The sequence below is a fragment of the Phyllostomus discolor genome, chromosome 14 (assembly GCF_004126475.2).
Source record: "Phyllostomus discolor isolate MPI-MPIP mPhyDis1 chromosome 14, mPhyDis1.pri.v3, whole genome shotgun sequence".
NCBI lineage: Eukaryota > Metazoa > Chordata > Mammalia > Chiroptera > Phyllostomidae > Phyllostomus > Phyllostomus discolor.
Window position 1 is genome coordinate 9,869,253 of NC_040916.2, and position 22,226 is coordinate 9,891,478.

The 22,226-nt window shown below is 43.9% G+C and overlaps 1 protein-coding gene and 1 pseudogene across 2 annotated transcripts in view; both read right to left on the minus strand.

The window, feature by feature from the left end:
* Positions 1 to 22,226, minus strand: part of KCNH1 (potassium voltage-gated channel subfamily H member 1) — a 322,441-nt gene that overhangs the window by 106,019 nt on the left and 194,196 nt on the right. The window lies entirely within an intron of this gene.
* LOC118498189 lies at positions 9,669 to 12,590 on the minus strand (annotated as a pseudogene).

Sequence of the window (22,226 nt, forward strand, 5' to 3'; positions counted from 1 at the left end):
CATAAGTACATCTACAAAAGTATACAATTCAATGGCTCTTAGAGCACTGACAGAGCTGTACAACCATCACTGAATCTCAGTGTAGATTATTTCCGTCCCCCAGACAAACACTGACCCATTTGCAGTCATTCCTTGTCTGCCCCCCGCCTGTCCCTTAGCCAACCACTTGTGGCCTCTATAGATTGTCTATTCTGGACATTTCGTATAAATTAAATTACACAATATGTGGCCTTCTGTGGCTAGCTTCTTTCATTTGCCACAAGGTTTTCAAGGTGTATCCTTTTACTGTTGAGTAATATTTCATTGTATGGATATAACCCCTTTTCATTTATCCATTCACCAGTTCATGGGCATCGGGGTCATTTCTACTTCTTGGCTATTATGAATGGTGCTCCTATAAACAATCATGTATAAAGTTTTGTATTAACATGCTTTTATTTCTCACGGGCATACACCTAGCTGTGGGTTTGTTAGGTCACACGGTGACTTTATGTTTAACGTTTTGAAGAACTGCAGCATTTTACACTCTCACCAATGGTGTATAAGGGGTCCCAGTGCCTCCAACATCCTCCCAACACTTGTCATTCATTACCTGTTGTTTTCATTACTATTACCACCCTAATGAGTGTGATCTGCTAGCTCACTGTGGTTTTGATTTGCATTGCCCTGATGGCTAATGAGGTAAATTAAGTATCCTTTCATGTACCTGTTGACCATTCATATATCTTTGGGGAAAGGTCCGCTCAAATCTTTTGCCTATTTTTTCAGTTAGGTTGTTCGTCTTTTTATTATTGAGCTATAAGTGTTCTTTATATATACGTATAAAGAATTTTATTTACATATATAAATTCTTTATCAGATATATGATTTGCAAATACTTTCTCACATCCTGTGGGTTGTTTTTTCACTTTCTTGATGGTATTGTTTTTTGCACCATAAAAGGTTTTAGTTTTAAGGTAGTCCAATTCATCTTTATATTTTTGTACTTTATTGACTAGTTTCCTTCATTCAGCATAATTATTTTGAGATTCATCCATGTTGTTGCAGCAATAGCTCATTTCTCTTTTTAAGAAAGAAAAATTGATGTTGGAATAACTATAAATTCACAGAAAGTTGTAAAGGTAATACAGGGAGATTCTATAAATCCCTCACCTAGCTTCCCCATTGGTTACATGTCACATAACAACAGCACCAATATCAGAACCAAAGGATCTGCATTGCTCTAAAGTATGCATATGATTCTGTGTCATTTTATCACATGTGCAGATTCATATAATCAGCCCCACATTCAGAACACAGAACCGTCCTGCTATCACCGAGACCTCCCTTGTGCTATTCACACTTCCCCTGGAAACCACTAATCTCTTCTTTTTTTAATAATTATGTCATTTCAAGAGTGTTACATAAATGGAATCATACTGTACGTGATCTTTTGAGACTGGCTTTTCCCACTTATCCTTGTGATCTGTCTACCTTGTTGCATACGTATGTCAATAGTTCATTCCTTTGTATTGATGAATACTACCCCATGGGAGAAACACACCATGTCATTATTTTCAAATAATCTTAGGCCTAACTCACAGATGAAGGGAGGGAAAAAAGAGAGCGTGAGAGGAAGCCCTGGATCTAGAGGCAAGGGAGGGCTGTCTTCAGTTCGGTCTGCTCGGCAGCGGCTGGGTCTGGCTGCCTGAAAAACCGAGGACACAAGTCTACCTGAAGAGAACTGTAAACGAGGATCACAAAGTGCCACCGGCTCCGAAGAGCTACCAGGGAGTGGTGTCGATCTGAACAAAAGGAGGCAGATGAAAAGCAACAGTCGAAGCCTGAATAATGCAGACATCAGCTCTTCTAAGCTCATAACAGCATCATACACTACAGGGACAAAGCACCTATTCCCCTGCCCCAGTCCTGTTCCCGCGTGGGCTCAGCACCAGCCTCCCACGGCCCAGGTCGCTTCCTGTGCCCAGCCACTCTGACCCCAACCCAATCAGCCTGAATGGCAGTCCTACCTCAGCTCTGTTCTCTGGTCCACAATCAGCCAGAGGTCACGTGTGAGGAGTACAGGTGCTTTTTGCAGGATGACTGCCAGGAAGCTAATTTAATCTTGAGCATAAAAAATAGTTACACCAAATCAATACAGAAAGAATAGCTCTCTTGTTAATGGTCCAAGAACCAGGCACAGGTCTGAGATCATGGTCCTGGTCACAGCTACAGCAGGGCTACCACGTCATTCATGGCCCAGGGCTGTTCCCCTCCCACTCTGGTTCTGAGAGTCTGGAAGGTCCAGGGTGTTCAGGAGGGCCTTATTGGGTTATCATTGTTATCATAAATGTTATGATTCCTAAAAATGGATGATTCTGTTCTCAATGCCCCTTCTCTAATTTTATCATTATTATTATTAATTCTTAATTATTCCTCACCTGAGGATATGCTTTCATTGATTTGAGGGAGGGAGAAAGAAGGGGAGGGAAGGAGGAAAAGAGAAACATTGATGTGAGAGAGAAACACTGATCAGCGGCCTCCTGTACCCACTCAGTCCGGGGCCTGAACCCAAAACCTAGGTATGTGCCCTGACTGGGAATCGAACCCACACCCTTCTGGTGTACGGACAGACGCTCAAACCAAATAAGCCACCCACCAGGACCCTTCTCTAATTTCATATGAAGGAAGTTGTGTTTTTCATGTATACATTTTTTTACTGATATCTCACATATGCAGCATTATGCCCTCAAATACAACCTACCTGGGAGGGCAGACGCGTGAGTCAGACTACCGCCTGAGCAGACATCTGAGCGTGAGGCGGGAGGAAGGGAGGGAGAGTGCGGCAGTCACGCCACTGTCGTGACTGAGCCTCGGTGCAGAGGAAGCCTCGCGTGACTCTACACGGCGACCAGCTGGCCCTGCTGTTTTGGGGAGGAAGGAGGGAGACCTCTCCAACCTGAGACAAAATGCCGATTCAGATACGAGGTTTATTTCTGTACTTGAGTGGTTTACAGTTAATATTATACCATATCAAGAGTTTTAGGTCTCATCCGAAGAACAGTGAGATAGTATTCTCTGGCCCTTAAATGGAAATCGTTATATGGAATTTGGGGGGAAGAATGGCAAAAGTTTGTCTTCCTTTTTAAAATTTAGTACTTGTTTTTGTATAGATAATACATACAAAGTTTAAAGAGCCAACTGTCCAAGACATTTAAAAATTTCTTATTCTCCTAGGCCATCTTCCTTTTCACCCAGTTTTCTATTCTGCTGAAGCACCCACTTCCACTGTATCAGCCAATTGTTTCGCTGTTGATCTCCGTATTTTAATACCATGCCCAAACTGCTATATCCTGACATTTCAATTGTAGGCCTTATCCATTGACCTCTGAGAATTTAGCTCTTTCTTACCTCACCTCCAATCTCACCCTCCTAACATAATTCTATCATCATATTGGTTAGATAATTACCTATATTCACATGATCATTAATAAATGAATGCTATCACAGCTAAGCCTTGTACTATACTGTGGTTACTTTTCCTTTTCTGCAATGTTTTCTTTTTGTGGTAGCCAATAATGGTATTTGTCTTTTTTTGTTTAGTTTACTTATTGCCAATTTGATTCCAAACTCTCCCACAGGTCAATGTGTCTTCTTGATATATTGAAACACATTGGTGAATTTATCACCTTCATTTCTGTAAAGAAATCTCTCCTGGAGGCTTCTGAGCTGTGGCTTCACAGCTGTGTGGGCAGCTCTGCCCGGCGTCCTGGGAAGTCCCTTCCCTTAGGATTCGGGTGAGATCCCAGTCCCTGTATCCCACGTCTTCCTGCCTCTCGGTTGACCCCTTTTTGTTGGTGGAAGGAATCTTCTAACAGCTTTTAGAGAAAGGGTATATGGGAGCACAGCTTTTGAGAACCAATGTTTACTCTTCAAGCCCGTTAATAGCTCGGTGTAGTGGGTGTGGAATTCCAGATTAGAAGTCATTTCTCTCCGAATCTGGAAGCATTTCTCCACTGTGCTCCTTTGCTATTGAGAAGTCAAGAGCATTCAGATCTCTCATCCTTCAAATTGAACTTGTTTTTTTTCTCTCTAGAAACTCTTCTTCTTCAATGATCTAAAAATTCAGAATAATGGACCTTTTGCTGTGGTTCACTTTTTATCCATTATGCTAGGCTTTCAGTAAAGCCTTTCAACCTGGAAATTTATGCCCTTCAAAGAAATTTTCTTTTCTCTCTTTGCTCTCCCCTCCTATCCTGACCCCTCCCCTTCCCCTCCTTCCTCCCCTTCCCTCCTCCTCCTCCCCTTCTTCTTCTTCTTCTTCCTCCTCCTCCTTTTCTTCTTCTTCGTCTTCTTCCTCTCCTTCTTCTTCTTCTCCTTCTCTTCCTCTCCTTCTCCTCCTCCTCCTCCTCCTCCCCCTCCCCCTCCTCCTCCTCCTTCTTCTCCTTCTTCTTCCTCTTCTTCTTCTTCTCCTTCTGTCTCCAGCAGATCAAAGTTGGGTGAAGCATAATAAGGATACTTCTTTTTATTTCTACTCAACTTTCTTTTGTCACTTGGAACAAAATTCTTCACATTTTCTCAAAAGGTAAGTTCTATGAACCCAGGTTGGAGGGCAACCCTAGTCAACGTAACAGCAGTGGAAAAGGAATTAGGTAGCTCAACCCCTAGGATTTTTTGGTGGAAGAGAAAAGAGACTCAAGGGGTGTATTTAGCAGGCCACAGGTCCTAGCCCCTTGCTATTCTCACTTACACTGAACCTGCTGTCTAGCTCCCCATTCTTCTGAGCTCCCCAGTCTCTAGACTCATCAGCCACACTCCTCGCCTTTCCCTCACCTCTTTCCCTTTGGGACATCTACTTCAGGGCCCAGAAACTGGATGGGCACCTGATCTGCCTGCTACCCAAGGGAAGTGAGGAAGGGAAGAAGCCGTGTCTGAGTTGGCAGGGCATCTCTGGCACTCTGGGAGGCCAGCTTCTGCAGAGCTGTTAGAGCCTCACCAGTAGCCTTTGCTAATCAGTGGGTTAGGTAGATTTCTGGCTCCTCCAGCAAGTTGGCCATTATTTGTAAAATTATTTCTATTGCAAAATGTACTGTAACTTCTAGTTAACAACCTTGCAGAGTATAATTTATCCCTAAACTTGAGAAGGCTGAAATAAGTAAGTAAATAAATAAATATCTTCCTCTGCAAGTGTTTCAAAAGCTTAGAGATATAGAAAGGACTAAAATGAGCTTTTTTCCTTTTCGTAACAATAAAAAATGATTGCCCTCTGTTGGTAATTTATGGGTCTATCCAAACCAACTTTTCTTGCAAAGTTCCTGATGCGACATTAAAATCAAATTTAACTATGACTCTACAATTAAGCCTGTGTTTGTTTCTGTAGCCTGAATTCCCAGCTAAAGGCCACGAGACCTTTGTTAGCTCCTCATCTGGAAACTCCATTTAGCAATTATGGGGACATGCTAGTCACGGAGGACGGGTCCCTAGGACTGTTGCCACATCGCCTCTCTGACATCTCTCCCGGCCCTTATGCCAAATCACAGAAAAAGACGGAAGAAGCATAAGACAAGTGAACACACAGAGGGAACGACTATCGATAAAAGTGACAAATCAGGAAAAAACAATAACTGAAGAGAAAATTCTTAAAAATGGAAGTAGGCTTTCAAAGTCACCCTGGCAAAAGATTCCCCTGGCCCTTCTTTTTTGCCCAGTTTTAATGCGATATAAACACAGAACATGGTATTAGTTTAAGGTATATAACACACTGATTTGATGTATGTACATATTGAGAAGTGATCACTACAATAAGTTTAGTAAACATCCATCACCTAAGGTAGTTATTGGGTTATCTCTTTGATGGTTTCTTTTTTGTTTTTAATTAGCATTACTTTAAATGTAATTAGCATTTTTATTTGTATTTCATCTTTTTTCTTTTTCTTTTCTTTTTTAAATTTAAATTATTTTATTGTTGTTCAGTTACAGTTGTCTGTATTTTCTCCCTTCCCCTCCTTGATGGTTTCTTCCTCTTCATTTTCCTTCCATTTCTCAGATCTCCTGTTATTCTAGTGTCAGACTCAGGGATTAATCCAATTTTCTTATCTTTCTCTCCTGTTTTCTATCATCTTATAAAAGATTTCTTCAACTTTTACCTTCTATCCTCTTTGTTTCATTTTTATTTGCTATCATACTTGCAATTTCCATGAAATTTTTCATTTTCTGAATGCTCTTTTTCAATAGCATTTTGTTCTGTTTCATCAATGTAATACATTCTCTTGTTTTCTAAGGATATCAGCAATAAATACAGGGTCCAGCACAAATAACACCCTTTTTTATTACATTAAAAATCTTTTATTACAAAATCATGAGCATGTAATTCTGTAACATGACAATGTAAAACTCAAGTATACCATATGACATTTTAGGTGAAATGTTCAAATTGCTGTCCATCTCATGCAAGACATTCACATACCCCACCAACCACACCCAATGGCATTATTTCAGCCGGACCCTGTATAGTTTTAAGTTTTCTTCTCCCTGCTTGGTGTTTGTTTCCCTACTTCACTTTTGTTTGCCTAACTTTCATATTTAAAAGATGTGGTAATCCTTAGCTGCATATATTTTAAAGTGAGGCCCTAGAAAATGGCTTAAAAGCTTTGGGTCAACAAGAAGGATGTCTACTGGGAGAATTCACAGCGGGGTGGCCTGGCTGGAGTCCATGCTGAAGAACCATCCTCAGCACCATCAACTTCAGGATCATCCTTTTACACTTCACAGAATGCCCCTGGAAATGTGTATTTCTAACAAGTTCCCAGGTGATACTCTTACTGCTGGGAACTCTGAGAAGCAAGTACTACAACTTTCTGTTTTCTATTGCAATTCATGCTCTACTTCAGAAGATGTAGCCGAGCTCTATGGCAATAAACATTGGTTTGTTCTTCATGGTCGGCTGGATTATTCACCATTTATTTTTCTGAGAGTAAGTTTAGGCAGATCGAAAAGAAAAAAGTAGCTTATTTTGAAAGAGCTCATTTTCTGACTATAGATAATAAAATATTCTCTCTCTCTTTTTGTCTCTCTCCTTCTCTTCTTCCCTCAACTCTGCTCATATCCTGGCTATCTCGCCATGCCCAGATCTCCTAGGGACCAACAGGAAAAACTGAGGCAGTATAAGCCTTTTCCAATCCCTGCTTTTAAATGAAATACTGCCTGAAATAAAATATCTGTTGAAATGATGCCTAACTGCTACTTATTTTAATGAGACTTAATTACTTCATTTCTTTTGAAGGAAAAAAGAAACTCTTTTTTAAAATATAAATTTCCCTTAAAATAAAATCAGCAGTCTTTTATGATCCTTAATTTCCCATTAGCCTGCTGATTAGGATGAGCTTCTCATCAAGTCAGATGGGTTTGCGGGGGGAAGGTCATGAGCACGCACAGCATTGGCACTTGGAGCTCAAAGCAGTCCAGACACACCCTCCCACTTGCGTTCCAAGTGATACAGCAAGAAGGGTCTACCAGGGCAGAGGAGCTGAGAAGTGGACTCTTCTGCTTTCTATGTTAAGGGCAGCCCAGCAAATCCTGACAGGTAAGCCCAGTGACTTCTGCACCCACATATTATCTCCTGAGAAGGAAAGAAAGATGAGGTCTGAAAGTTCTACTTTCCTGGGTTCAAATTCCAGCCCAGCCACTGAGAGCTGTGTGGCCAGAAACCAATTATTTCTTTTCCCCTCTGTTTCTGTCAGTTTGACAAAAGGAAAACCACGTGCTCACTTCCCTGGGTTGCTGGGGGAATTAAGTGAGATACCGTGTATAAGTACCCAGACTACTGAGCTGGAACATAGAAACCCTTCATGTTATCTTCTCTCTGAGTTAACTGCCCTGGAGTCAACTGTCAAGAACACATACACCAGAGGACATTTCATTAAGACATTAACCTCAAACGCCTACCCTGAATGGTGACTATGGTCTTCTCATCACATAAATGGACTCAAAATGTATCATTATAGGAAAATATTGGAATCCAGAAAGAGCTGTTTTAAACCAAGCTCGTGATACACAAAAGCCTTCAAAAAAGTCTCAGCATTCCATAAATGCTGTATCTGTGACAGTTTGGCTGAAATACTGACTACTTACTCATGCATTGAAGTTACTCATGGATTAGGAGGGGCTGAAGAAGGGCAAGCAGGAGGGGTGGTGGTCGTAGGGAAGGCACGGGCCTGGGAACCACATTAGCCTTTACTGTATTTCATACGGCCTTCATGACGGTGGCTGCAGTGTTCCTGGTCTTCGCTGCTATTACGGGGTTTGCTGATTCTAATGTGATGATGATGGAGTGGGTGTGAAGATAATGTTTCTATTGGCATGGCAACTGGTGACTAACTTTTCAAATCCCATGTCCTGTGACTTGAAATCCACAGCTACGAGTCTTAGGAAGAAATGGGTAGTAACAATGGGAAGAAAGGAAGTAACTAACTACTCAGTGCCATGGCGGGGAGAATACAAGGAGTGCACTTTGGAAACAAAAAGCTAAAATGTGGGATCCTGGTTCCTCTACCAACCACAGGATAATCATTCACCCTCTCTAATTTCATCACATATAATGAGTTAATCACCTTATAGTTTATTTTTAATAAGTGGGATAATATATATAAAATGTTTATCGCAGTACCTGGTACATAATAAAAGCTCAATAAATAATAACAATAATTAATAGCAGAGTGGTTAAGGTTATCCCCGGGTTCTTAATTCCACAAACATTAAATGAATACTCAGGTGAGTCAGCGGTTTTGTTGGGAAGCAACATGGTAATATGAAAATAATTTGGGCTCTAAAGAAAAGGAACCTTGGATTTGAATTATTGGTCCTGACACTAACTCAAGTCCCAAGAGGATAATTTCCACCGCTCAGGTTTCTGTGAAGATTCAATGAATTTACATGACAAATGCAATTGCAATGCTGGCACGGGGTAGATCTGAAATAAATCTTATATTTCTTTCTTGAACCACCCAGTATTAACTTCTCTCCATCAGTCGCCCCTGGATTCTAGTCCCGTTAGCCTTGGCTCTGAGTGGATACATCCTGTCTGATATGTAGCTTGTGCTTTTCATTAAATAGAAAACTTTCTGGAGTGCGGAAATGCGGTGGGGCACTGTGGGGGCACTCCCCTCTGCATCTCGCGGGTGCTCAGGAAGCGCTGCTCTGTAACCACGGAAGAGGTTGTCCCAAAGAGGTGAGTCTGCTCAGGTTCGGCTGTCGAAAGTAAGGGTTCTGGACCCAAACGAATGTGGGTGGGGTTTCTCCACGCACTACCTCCAATTCTCCAACACTAGCTGAGTGTCCTACAGTTCCATCAGATTCTAAGAGCACTGATTCCACAAGCTAAAGGGCTCAGTCTCACAGACCTTCACAGACTGCCCTCCGCTTCAGATGCCAGGTGTAGGTCCAGGTTATTACTTGTGCTGCTGCCTAGGTATAAATGAGAGGTTTCCACGACCCCCTTCTTGGGTTTGATGAATTTTCTAGAGCTCAGGAAACCCATTTACTCACTAGAATACTGAGGTATTATTATTTTTATTGTTATTGATTTTTAGAGGAAGAGAGAGAAACACTGATTTGTTGTTCCACTTATTTATGCATTCTTGTATAAATAAGAATTTATACAAGATTCTTGTATAAGAATCATGGATTCTTGTATGTGCCCTGACCAGGGCACAAACCCACAACCTTAGCCTGTCAGGATGATGCTCCAATCAACTGAGCTACTCAACCAGGGACTACAGGTTTATTACAGAGGATAAAAGACACGACTCAACAGCTAGATGAAGAGCTAGCTGCATAGGGCAAGGCTCCTGCACAGGGCGGCACATGGATGTGTTCTGGGTCTCCAACATGGGAGCTCTCCAAACCCCATCTTTTGGGGTTTTATGGAGGCTTCATTACATAGGCATGATTAATTAAATCATTGGCCAATGGTGATTGAACTCAATCTACAACATCTGGGGGAGGGAGACTGAAGTCCCAACCCTCCAATCACGTGGTTGAGGTAGGAGGGAGATACTGAGCCACAGCAAAGAAGCAGAAAGAGGCTATGGAGGCAGCTACCCAGACCCAACCAGACAGAACAATGGCAGTAAGACGAGGAGACAGTGGGAAACCGACCCACAGGTTAGCGATGCAGCAGTCTCTCCTTACCCGCGGTTTTACTTTCCAAGGAAGCTCTCCAGACCCCATGGTTACCCACAGTAAAAACTCCAGAAATAAACAATTCATAAGTTTTAAGTTGTGCTCTGTTCTAAGTAGTGTGATGAAATTTGGAGTTGTCCAGCTCCATCCCACCCAGAACGTGAGTCATCCCTTTGTTCAGCACATCCACACTGCATACACTCTGCTTCCTACCTGTCTCAGTTATCAGTCTGATGGACTGTCGTGTGTATCCTACTTAATAATGGTCCAAAGGGCAAGAGTAGTGATGCTGGCAATTCAGTGTGCCAGCAAGACACTGTGAAATGCTTCCTTTGTGAAAAGGTATCTATGGATAGGTAAAAATACAGTACACAGTATATAGGGTTTGGTACTATCCACGGTTTCCACCAGCCATCCACTAGGGGTGTTAGAAATTATCCCCCTGAAATAAGAGGGGTAATAACTGACTATCCCCTGATGCACGGGACGCTGTGATGGAAATGGCTACTACTCAGCTCCAACTTTCCTGTAGGCTCTATGCCCTCATTCCTCCTCAAGCTGGACGGCTACTGCCTGGGCTCAGAAAGTGCCCCCCCAAATCAAGGAATATAAAACACTCACGCATTCCCCATTACATAACAAGAAAAGCCTGCAAACTCTCATTTAATATCCTGCTAAAAATAGCACACATTCCTATACCACACTGACACTCTGCCGTGTTGGTGAATATCACTTAACAAGCCAAATTCTTACAGGGGAGACAGAGGTTATTTTCAGGTACTTCTCATCTGCGGAATAAAACGTCAGCTCCCACTCCGTGCTAACCCGTTACCAATGCAGTCTGTGCAACCTCATTCCAACCAGTGCTTTAATAGCACAACAGATAAAAGCACATCAATTTCCACAGGCAATTACTTCTGCAAATGAATCAAGAAGGTCAGATAGAGGTTGGAAAGGTCTCTGAATAATTTGTTACTTGCACTTATTTTGTGCTTGCTGAGCTCTTGATTGCAGAGAGACGACCACTCCGTTACAGTTAAACCTGGCTAAAGGTCTGGCTTGCAAATTTGCCAACCCAGGTCTTGCCTTACTTCATAATGAGAGCTCTAAGTTTTATATTTCTTAGATGATTCTTTAATATGAATCATCCAAGAGAATCTAATTAATAGAGCCATTTAAAATAACAGATAAAGATTAAAGCCATTTAAACAGGCATGTTAACCTTAACTGGTTCTCTTCGTCTTTTCACCTTTCTGGCTTTCTTCCTCCTCTTCACCCTCATGCTCATCCTCATCCTCTTCATCAATTTCTCTGTCACATCCAAATTCTTCTACCTACCCATTGACTTCACCTTCATCCTCATACTCTTCCTGCTCACCATTCTCTTCCTCTTCTTCGTCCACTCCATCCACCTTGGCACCTGAGTCAGGGATTTCTCCATTGTCTCTCACAGCCACCCAGGTATGTCAGCTGGGGCAGGTGTTTGAAGACACTCTCAGTCGTCATTCAGATGAATAACCCCACAGTTAAACAGATCCAGGTTTTTTAGACATTCCAACTTTTTCAAACGTTCCAAGGTGCTGCTATTTTCACTGAAGTTTAGATGTGTGAGGTTTGGAAGTTTTTCCTGCTAACCTGTCCAGACCTCCAGAGATTCTATTGTCACTGAGCTCAAGTTTTTTCCATTTAGCTGGTCTAGGGAGAGTTGAAACTGAAATCATGCCCACATGTATTAAACATAAGAACTCTAAGTTCACAAATTTAGCGGTTAATCCCTCCATTTTCCCATTCTTTGATTTGCAATTGTCCAGGACAAGTTTGCAAACCAGTTCCTCAGCTCTTGGTCCATGCATTTCCCTCCCCGCCTCTTCAAACTTAACTGTCTCAGCAAGGCCATCATGACAGGTCTGCCGGGGCAGAGGCCCAGGGCACAGTCCCAGGCTGTCTCGGAGCCAAGTTACTCACTGGAGTGAGGGAAAGCAGGGAAGAAAAGGGGCTGGGGCACAGCCCTGGTCTCCCAGCCTCTGCTGCACCCAGCACTGTGCTTACAGGCAAGAAGGCGCCTGCAGGAACTCTCTTCTGAGTTGAAGGATGTTTAGCAGAATCCCTGGCCTCCACCCACTGACTCCAGTAGCACTCTCCATTTGTGATGATGAGAAAGGTCTCCGGACATGCTGCCGGTCCTTGGGCAGGCAAATTCCCCCCCAGCTGAGGACGACTGCTCTGCACTCTGCTGCCTCTCCTGGAGTGGATACACCTGCCAGCTGAGGGTGTCCAACAAGAAACAGGACTCCGTGGGATCTAAAGTCCCTCTGACCTCCAGTAAGTGACTATGATTATAAGTTATAATTGTGGAATGAGAAAAGTGGAAGTGGATGATATTACACCAGAACTATTCATGACAATAAAAACGTGGTCTTTCTCATCTTCTTAGAGACAGAAAGGCAATTTCCAGCCTAAGAGTGATGCCCATAATTGGCTTTAGGGCTTCTTATAAGCCCAGATGTCTTTCTTCCTCAAAGATTTTGCTCAGGTAAGAAATAATGCTCTTGTCATTACCCCACATGATGGCCCTCTGCTGCCTCCCTCCCACTAACTCTGACACATCAAGGCAGTCGGAGCTGCAACCACATTGACTAAAGGGTTAAGCAGCAACTCCGCTGCTCACTTGCTGTGTGATTCTGGGCAAAGCACTGGCTCTCTCTGAGCTCCACTTCTCTCACCTGTAAAAATGGGATAATACCATCTGCCTTACAGCAGGATTCTGATGAGCTTTCAATGTGGTGCCATATATAAAGTGCTCCACACAGCCCATGCTCAGCACATACCAGTCGTTGCGTTGTTATTCTTATTCAAGATGCAACCCAAAATGTAACTCTTCCAGAAGTGTCCCAGAATCATCACAGCTGACTCCCCCCATCCCGCTCCCCTAACTCATGTGAAATGAACTATACCAGATGGGTTCTACCTAGCTGCAACCAACTTGACCATGACTCTCAGCCAGGGGGCATATTAGAATCACCAAGAGAGCTTTGTAAAATGTTCATTTTCCTACGTTTGGGTACACCCAGTGGTGAAGTGGGGTGAGAAGAGGGCAAACAAGTAGACTTTGAAGAGCTCCCCATGATTCTTACGGGCACCAATACCTCATCCCCACCTGTGAGCCTCTAAGTGAGTCTGCAAGTGACCACCGGATGCCCGGTTTTGTAAAAGTCTGCCCGTGTTCAACTGCTTTTACAAGGGTTGAGGAAAAGAGTATGGTGTCTCCACAAAACTGACTATAAAACAACGGGCTTAGCCATGAAGTGCTTAATAATAATTGGGTACTGATGATTTTAAAAAAGGTGGGGGAAGGGAATAGTTAATTGAAGAATTAGTAACTAAGGTGATGAATGAAGTTTTTTCCCATTGAAAAGAAATCATTATAGACTAGATTGACATTTTATAGAGACTAAGAAAACATCACAGTCTTTCCTTTTTTCTCTTTTCTCCTTTGAAAGAGGAAAGATTACTAGTATAGAGAGAAAATGGTCATTGAAGGCCTTGCAATGAGCAGGTCATTATTTTTCAGGAAGAGAGGTGGCTAAGGAGGGCTGGCCAAGTGTCGGGGGGGAAGACATCGAGCCTTTGCCAGGGTTGAAGAGCTAAGCTTGGAGTGTCCGCCACGGCAGCCAAGGACCAGCCAAGGGTCCCAGGCCTCCCGTCCTTGAAGCACCAGCGCTGCGAGACATTCAAGGGCCCCCCGAAGGCACAGAGAAAAAGGAAAATTAAGCTAAGCAGTGTCAGATACATTGAGTTTTGGAGGAAAAAACAACATTCAACTTGTACTTAGCCATTTCCGTGATTTTCAACCTTTTCCATCTCATGGCATACATAAACTAATTACTAAAATTCTGCAGCACACCAAAAAATATATGATATCTTTTGCTGACCTGAACCAAAAAATAGGTATAATTTTGATTCGTTCACACTGGACTGTTATTGTTGTGTTGGCTGTTGTCATTTTTTTATTTGACAATATGAGGGAAAAGAGGTTAGCGCCCCTGATGACATAGTTGGGTGTTGTATGTTTTCAAAGTCCTTCCGGCACACCAGTTGAAAATTGCTGGGCTATTTGATTACGTATCTTACGTACCTTGATAAATTCTCCAAAAAACAACAATCAGAAACCACTGGATTCTACTCTTCTGTTGGTGGTGGTGGTGTTTGTCGAAAAGGCTTAGGAGTGGATTTCTCCAGATTTCTGACTGGGATTCACCACAGCACCAGCACTGAACTTGGTGGTGGCTCTCGGGGACTGTAAGAACAGCATGTAGCAAAACACAACCAGCCTTGAGAGCAGCAGAAGAAACAACCTCCCAGAGAATTCTGCTGGAGGGGCAAAGCCAAGGCCAGAGGAAGCACATGGGAAGGTGTTCTGAACTTGGAGGTAGACAAAGGGGTAGAAGGCAAGGACAACAAGGACAACATGGGCCAGAAGACAGGCAAGGTTACTTAGCTGCAACACAGGTTTACAGAAACACAGTGTGCATCTACCTGATCCCACCTGGGGAAGTGAGCAAAGAGAGGCCTCCTACAGGAGAAGATGCTAGAACTTAGTCGTGAAATATTCCCTTAAATGAGGGAGAGGGGGTAAATGGAAACTTCCAGGCAAAGGAACCGCATGGCCAAGGTGGGAAGGCTGAGAGAGCAGAGCTTGTCTCAGGAAGTGGATGTCTCTCAGCAAAGCTGGCGCCCCGAATGCAAGGATGGTGGTGCTGTGATTCTAGACAGGAAGTTGGGGTGTGACAAGACCCACATCCCGAAGGGTGCCCTCGGGTTTTATCCTGAAGGCAGGAGCTCTTAGTCTACACCTGGTAAGTCTGTCCTTGAACTCAGCACAGACATAACAACCTCAACCAGCACCCCAGGATTCACATGTTGCTCTAGAGGTGCACAGGGTCCCAGGCGAGAGATCAGAGCAGCCCTCCAGGGGGTGCTCATTCTTACAGCTGCTATTTATGAGTGACAGACTCGTATCACCACACGAGATGGCACATCAATATACATTACAGAATTAACTTGTTTGCTGATTCCGAGAGCAAACTGCCAGTCTATAGCTTTTAAAATCTTTTCCAACTTCATTCAGCACAAGGGGAGGGAAGGTGTTTCAGAAGGATGTGCTCACTGAGTGAGGTCTACAAGTTACACACGTGCTAGTGAACGGACGGCTAGAAGCATGTCCTCACCCCCTCCCCGCCCCTGAGACATTGCTCCCTCAGGCATATTGCACAGGGGCGGGGATCCTGGCTCCACGACAGCCCCCGCTTCCAGCACTCAGATTCCGACTCCACTCAGAGAGGCTCCTAGGAGCCAACGGGCCCTTCTGGATGCCTCCCTGACTCTGAAAGGAGGGATGCAGAGGTCCCAAGAAGGGACAGGCAGGGCCCTAGGAAGGTCGCCATGACGTTACCAGTATGAGGAGGGAAGAGGGCGTTTGGAGGGGCCCAAGCTTATAGGAAGGGCAGATAAACAGCCTGTACTCTGTCTGAGAAAGGCATGATTAAAACTCTGCACTGCTCTGCAGGGGGGCCCAGGTGCACTCTGGTGGGAGAAGGCAGCGAGGCCGTCTCTGAGAGAGAGTATTTTATCACTGACGTCAGTTATGAATGCCAGCTCCTGGTGATAATAGAAATAGTCCAACTTTCTGTTGGTATTTTAATATTTTTACAGGCTCCACAGCCAGTCCACTCGTGTGGACCACTCCCACCTCAGTCTCACTCTTGGGATGGCCCTGCTCCTTCCAGGTCTCTGGTTACACAACAGGTGGGCTGGGGTGTCAGGATGACAAAACTGGTGACACAGGCTTTTCTGAGCCCCATTTGGTGCTTGGTTGTTTAACCAGCAGCAGTAGACTTTCTGCTGCCTAGAAACTGCAGATCACCTGTCTTCTTTGGAACTAAAATCTGTCAACTATTTAATCCAAAACTGAATGAGCTTTGAGCTTCAATCAGGGACAAACTTGACGTCCTCATTCATTCATGTATTCTGCAAACATTCACTCAGCATCTCCCTTGTGATGGGCACAGCACTAGGACTCAGATGCAATGTCCAATAAGACCTGCTCCCACATGACTAGATAAGTGAGACGCGGTGTGGCTGGGGAGCAATCTAGACCGGGGGTAGTGGAGGGCGAGAGCGAACAGTATGCCCAGAGGGCGCTTTGGGAGACACATGGGAGTCAGAAGTGTGGCAGTGGAGTGAGGAAGGAAAGCTACCACACAAAGCAACTGATTCAGCCTTGGAGCCCAGGAATGGGCAGGATGTGGTGAGAGAGGTGGCTGGAGAGGTGCGCAGGGACCTGAAGCCTTATGTGCTTGGATTTGACTTCATCGAAGCTTGCTCCCCTCGCCACACCACTAGCGTGTGCTATGGACCCATGGGCATTTCAGAGCTCCATTGAATTAATGAGGGTACAGGACTTCCCTTTGCTGAAGAATTTCTATTACTCAGTTATTTCCACCATTTAACTCTTATTGCTTTGGTTAAGTACTAGCGGAGTAATAAAATCACGGCAGATAATCAGCCAGTTGGCCAAATAGCATGGATTGAATGCCTGACTTCCTCACCGACCACCTCTCCTTCGACTTTTTTTAAATCGGTCCTACCACGGAGGCTAACCACTTTAGTATCAATTCTGCACACCCCTTTCCTCATCCTTCTCAAGTCAGTTACCCAAAAGTCTCTACTTCTGATATGTTTCTGCATCCCTTTTCTCCACGCTATCCCTGCTGCTTCTTCTAGTGGTCAGAAGCATTTTTTTTCTTACAGGTCCATATTTCAGTCTCTTCCCAAGCCCCTGTCCTCTCTTCAACCCTCCCAAACCACCTCAAGCCTTGCCTCTACATTGCTGCCACTATCTTTCCAAAACACTCCTTTGACCATGTCATTCCCAGCTCCACACTTCAGAGGTTGCTCACTGAACTCAGCATCCAGTCCATCCTCCTAAGCATGACACCCACACACCTGGCTCCAGCCTGCCTGTGCACACTTATCTTCCACTACTCACTCTCACACAGCTACGCTTCGGGTAAGCCTGACCTCCCCTTCTTTGTATGCATCCTGCATTCAAGACTGGCTCCGTGGGCATGCCACCTACTCAGTTGCATGGCCTCTGCCATCATAAAGTTCCATGCTTGGGTGGAGGTTCTGGTGTCCCTGTCTTGGACTTTTTCATCATTTTTGAACAAGGCTTAGCATTTTCATTTTGCACTGGCTCCCACGATTATGCATTGATTCTGCCTTCTCTTCATCTGTATCTTTACTCATGTTTTCTCTCCATAGAAAGGCCTTCACCTGCCCGTTCCTCCCTGCTAGAACATGATGCCTCTTTCAAGGCTCAGCTCAAGTACCATCAAGCCTTGGCCAGCCTCCCCAAGCCTGAAGCATATGTTTCTCTGGGTTCTTAAAGCACTTGGCTTTTATTTCTGTTTTAGCGCTTGTTGCACAAAACTCACAATGCAGTTATTTGCGAACATGACTCACCCCTCCCCCACCCCCGCACACCACCCAAAGGACCTACAAGCTTCTTTCAGGTAGGGGTGAGAAGTATTCTTTCACCTCTGTTGCTCCTCAGGGCCTGGCACAGAGTGAACTCAATATATTGTTGATGAACTAAATTTTACTCTCTGTAATAACCGAGTGATTTCTTGGCCACCAGCGTGCCATATCCCTGTGAGCTGCCCTCGGACCAGCCCAACTCTGCTGACTGTGCCCATGGTAACTCTTGGCTACACTCAGAACTATGGTCATGTAAGAATGGGCACCAGGCAGCCAATTACCTGAGGAGAGTGAAATGATTTGGTAACGAGTAATGAACATGAGTAGAAGGAAAAAAAAATCAACCCAAATTTGAAAGTCAATGGGCCAGCAAAATTTTCTACAAAAGAAAACGGATTCCCAGTTGTATATAAAATAGTTTCTAAAGTGAGTGGCACACTGAGATACTCCAAGAGCCTTCCTAAGAGTGAACACTTCCACCCCAAAAGTAGCCAGTGGGGCTCAGCTGTGCCTGCTTCACCCCGAGGACCACGCTGCATCGAGAGAAGTCCCACCTACCGTGCACACCCTCCCTGTATTTTTCCTCTAAGCACATCTTGATCCAGTCATGTCTTCTTCTTGCTAAGACCCTCCAAACTCTCTCTTACTAGAGTCCCAAAAACACCTTAATAAAAAATGCCCGATATTTGAGTGCTTTCTTTGTGCCCAAGCACTATGTCAAGTGTTGTAGACAGATTATTTCATTCAGTCCTCACAGACCTAGACAAACGGCACTGTTACTAACTCTATTTTAAATATGTGAAAGCTGAGACACAGAGAGGTTAAGTAACTTGCCCCAAGTGCACCGGAACCGAGTGACAGAACCAAAATTCAGCCCAGGCAGTCTGAGGCCTGCATCCGTGATCACTGCACTGGCCCTCGCCTACTGGCCAGCCTCGCCCCTCCCGCCTCTCCTCTGTCTCCTGCCCCGCCCTGAAGCCCATCGGAGCTTCGTCCAGCACTCTGAATGCGCCCAGTCTGCTCACTCAGGGTCCCGAGTCCTTGGTCCCAGCATATCCATTATTTTGGTGTATGTGACCCCCTTAAATTTGGATTTCAATCTTGGGTGTTAGGACTCCTTTTCGCTATTAGGAGATTGAGGACAACAAAGAGTTGTTTTTTTTTTTAATGTAGATTATATCTATTGCTATTCATCATATTAGAGATTAAATTGGAGAAAATCATTAAAATATTTATTTACCTACTTAAGAATAAGAATAAACTCATTATAGGTTCACAGATAACATATTTTATAAAAAATGATAGTATTAGCCCTGGCTGGCATAGCTCAGTGGATTGAGCGTGGGCTGGGAACCAAAGTGTCCCAGGTTCGATTCCCAGCCAGGGTACATTCCTAGGTTGCAGGCCAGAACCCCCAGCAACCGCACATTGATGTCTGTCTGTCTGTCTGTCTGTCTCTCTCTCTCCCCCACTCCCTTTCCTCTCTAAAAATAAATAAATAAAATCTTCAAAAAATGATATTATCCAAAATATTTAAACAATGAATAAGAAGAGTATTATTGCTTTACATTTTCCCAAAGCTTTTTAGCGTCTGGTCTAATAGATGACAGCTAGGTGTTCAGGCCTGCTTCCGCACTCAATCTGAAGTGGCGCTTCCAGTTGAAGCAGGGGAAGGAAATCCAGTATCACACAGACACGCAGTTGGAGAAGGAAGCAGTGTTTTAATAAGATGTTCTTTTTTGATGCTAGCCTAAAATTCAGCAAATGGCAGTTTCTTAGAGTTTAATCTAGAGCCTGAAGCCAAACTAATGAATTTTTCATCCTCTGTTAATAACACATTGGTCAATCTTGCGCTTGGAATAGGTCTTTAACCATACGTAGTTTTGTAACAGCATGCACTGATCACTTGGAAAATATGAGTTCATTGAGCTATGCAGGTCTTCCAAAAGTTAACACATTTCATGAAACAGTATAGAAAACCCAATTCATTAATATCACCATCAATCGCATCAAACCATCTGGTTTTGAAAGCTGTCAAACCGGTGGTGACAGATACCAGTTTTTCATAATTCTAATTTTTGCTTGAAAGCTTTGATTGCATAATTGGCAACAAATACTGTCAGTTGTTTCCCCTAATGTGATGGGCTCGCCTCACCTCACTGGTTTTCAAGAGAACATCTGCCAAACAGCCCAGCGTGAATGGCCACAGTTTGTCAGTTGCTCTCACAAGTAAAAATGTGCTCGAGAACAATGAAATCAGTGTGAGAGAAAACAACAGCTCTTTCAGCTTAGAGTTCAACTGCGCAAGAGCTTTCCCCTGAAGCCACCGCCATACTTCAGTGTGCAGAAGTGCTTCATGAGTTCTTCTCATTTTGTCATGCAGAATATTAAAATACACACTCAAGGGCCGAGATTCAGTAATTTAATTATTTGCATTGCTTCATCAAGGGCATTCGTAAGTGCAACTGGATTCTTATTTTTCAGTGAGTACACGGCAGTGAAGGATATGATGAGAACTCTGTGTGGTTTGGGATGGTCTTTATTCATGCTGAGACACCACTGTTTTACACACCACTGCTTTTGCATCATCAGTACACATACCGACACAATAAAACAAATAAATAGCCCTAGCTGGCATAGCTCAGTGGATTGAGCATGGGCTTCGAACCAAAGTGTCGCAGGTTCGATTCCTAGTCAGGGCACATGCCTGGGTTGCAGGCCATGACCCCCAGCAACCACACATTGATGTTTCTCTCTCTCTATCTCCCTCCCTTCCCTCTCTAAAAATAAATAAATACAATTAAAAAATATAAAAAAACAAATAAATAATGTCTTAGTATTATTATGTAGTTTTTTTTATCCTCACCCAAAGACATTTTTTTCATTGCTTTTAGAGAGAAAGGATAAGAGAGAGAGAAAAACATCAATGTGGGAGACAAGCATTGATTGGTTGCTTCCCGTACATGCCTCGACTAGGAATCAAACCCGAAACCTAGCTATGTGCCCACTCTGGGAATTGAACCCACAGCCTTTTGGAGTATGGGTTGATGTTCCAACCAACTGAGCCACACTGACCAGGGCTTATTATATAAACAGCTTGACCTCACAAGCTTCCTGCAAATGTCTTGGGGACCCCCACGGACACACAGGCCACACTTTGAGAACTGTTGCTTTATGCTCCTTTCTAGAGCCATCTCATATGTTACTACCCTGAGGAACTGTACCACCTCCCCTTCTGCTGAGCTAGCACCACTACAGACTTCTGGCAAAGTCCCTAAAACATTTTATTACAGATAGTTAATTAGATCATCTTTCTCTCCTGCAACTAGCAGTTTCTTTAGGCAGTCATCCTGTTTTGTTTATCTTCGAATATCCAGGCCTTAACAGTACCCTTCCCAGGCACGTAGGAAGTAGTTGATAAATGTTTGTTGACTGACTGAATGAATGAACAACTTGTATGGCGGGTTGTATTTTCTAAAGACGGTCACAACAATATGTCCCATCACACATGCTCTTCTATAATCTCACCGCACACCTGTCAATGGGTCTGTTCCCCTCATTTTTACCGCACCAGGCCTTCGTAGCTGCATCAGTCTATACAGCATAGTAGGACAGACGCTGTGTGACTTTTAAGGCTGGGACTTCAAAGTGCCATGCGTTTCTGCCTTGATCTCTTGGGACACTCATACTTGGAACACAGCCTGTACACTATGAGGAAGTCCGAGCTGCCTGTGAAGAGGCCTACCTGGAAAGCAACCAGGGTCCCTGGCTCAAAGCCCCCACTGGGTTCCCAATCTATATCCAGGGCCCAAGTTGCCGCCATGTGAGTGAGTCATCTTGAAAGAGGTGATCATCTAGGCCCCAGGACATCTAAGCTTACTGGCAGCACGTGTAACAGAAAGAGACACTGCCTGGCTGCAGATTTATGAGTTAGATAAAAGCTTGCTGCTGTTTTGGATCAGTGAGCCTTGGGGTCATGTCTTATGCAGCAACAGGTCATCAGTATACCTTCTAACTGAGTGATCCACCTTACTGAGCTGCCGCGTCATTCAGGACAGAAACTACGCTGGTCCGGCTCCAGTGCCCCCTTGCCACACGGGCCCAAGGGCCCTGAACATGGTAAGGGCTCAAAATATATTCGTTGACCCGGAGTCAGCACTTTTTTGATGCCACATATCCAGTTAAATGCAATCAATATAATTATGGATTTTACACAGAAATGGAGAAAAAATCTCATTCCCTCAGGACACAATTAAATACTACCATCCCTATTACGAAATGACATGTAATATACAAAACACAAGTCAAAAAATCCTAGTGCTAGTCTCCCTGCCTTTTCCCCCATGAACTAGGCTGCAGAGAGAGTCAGACAACCATTACTAGAGAAATATCTTCCTCGCCCCCTCCTTGCCAGCCTAGGAAATCAGACGAGGGAGACCACAGAAGACAAGGTGAACAGAGAGAGTATTGGCATGTATATTTCTGTGATCATTTCAATTTTTAATCAACCCTGCGTAATTTACAGCTTA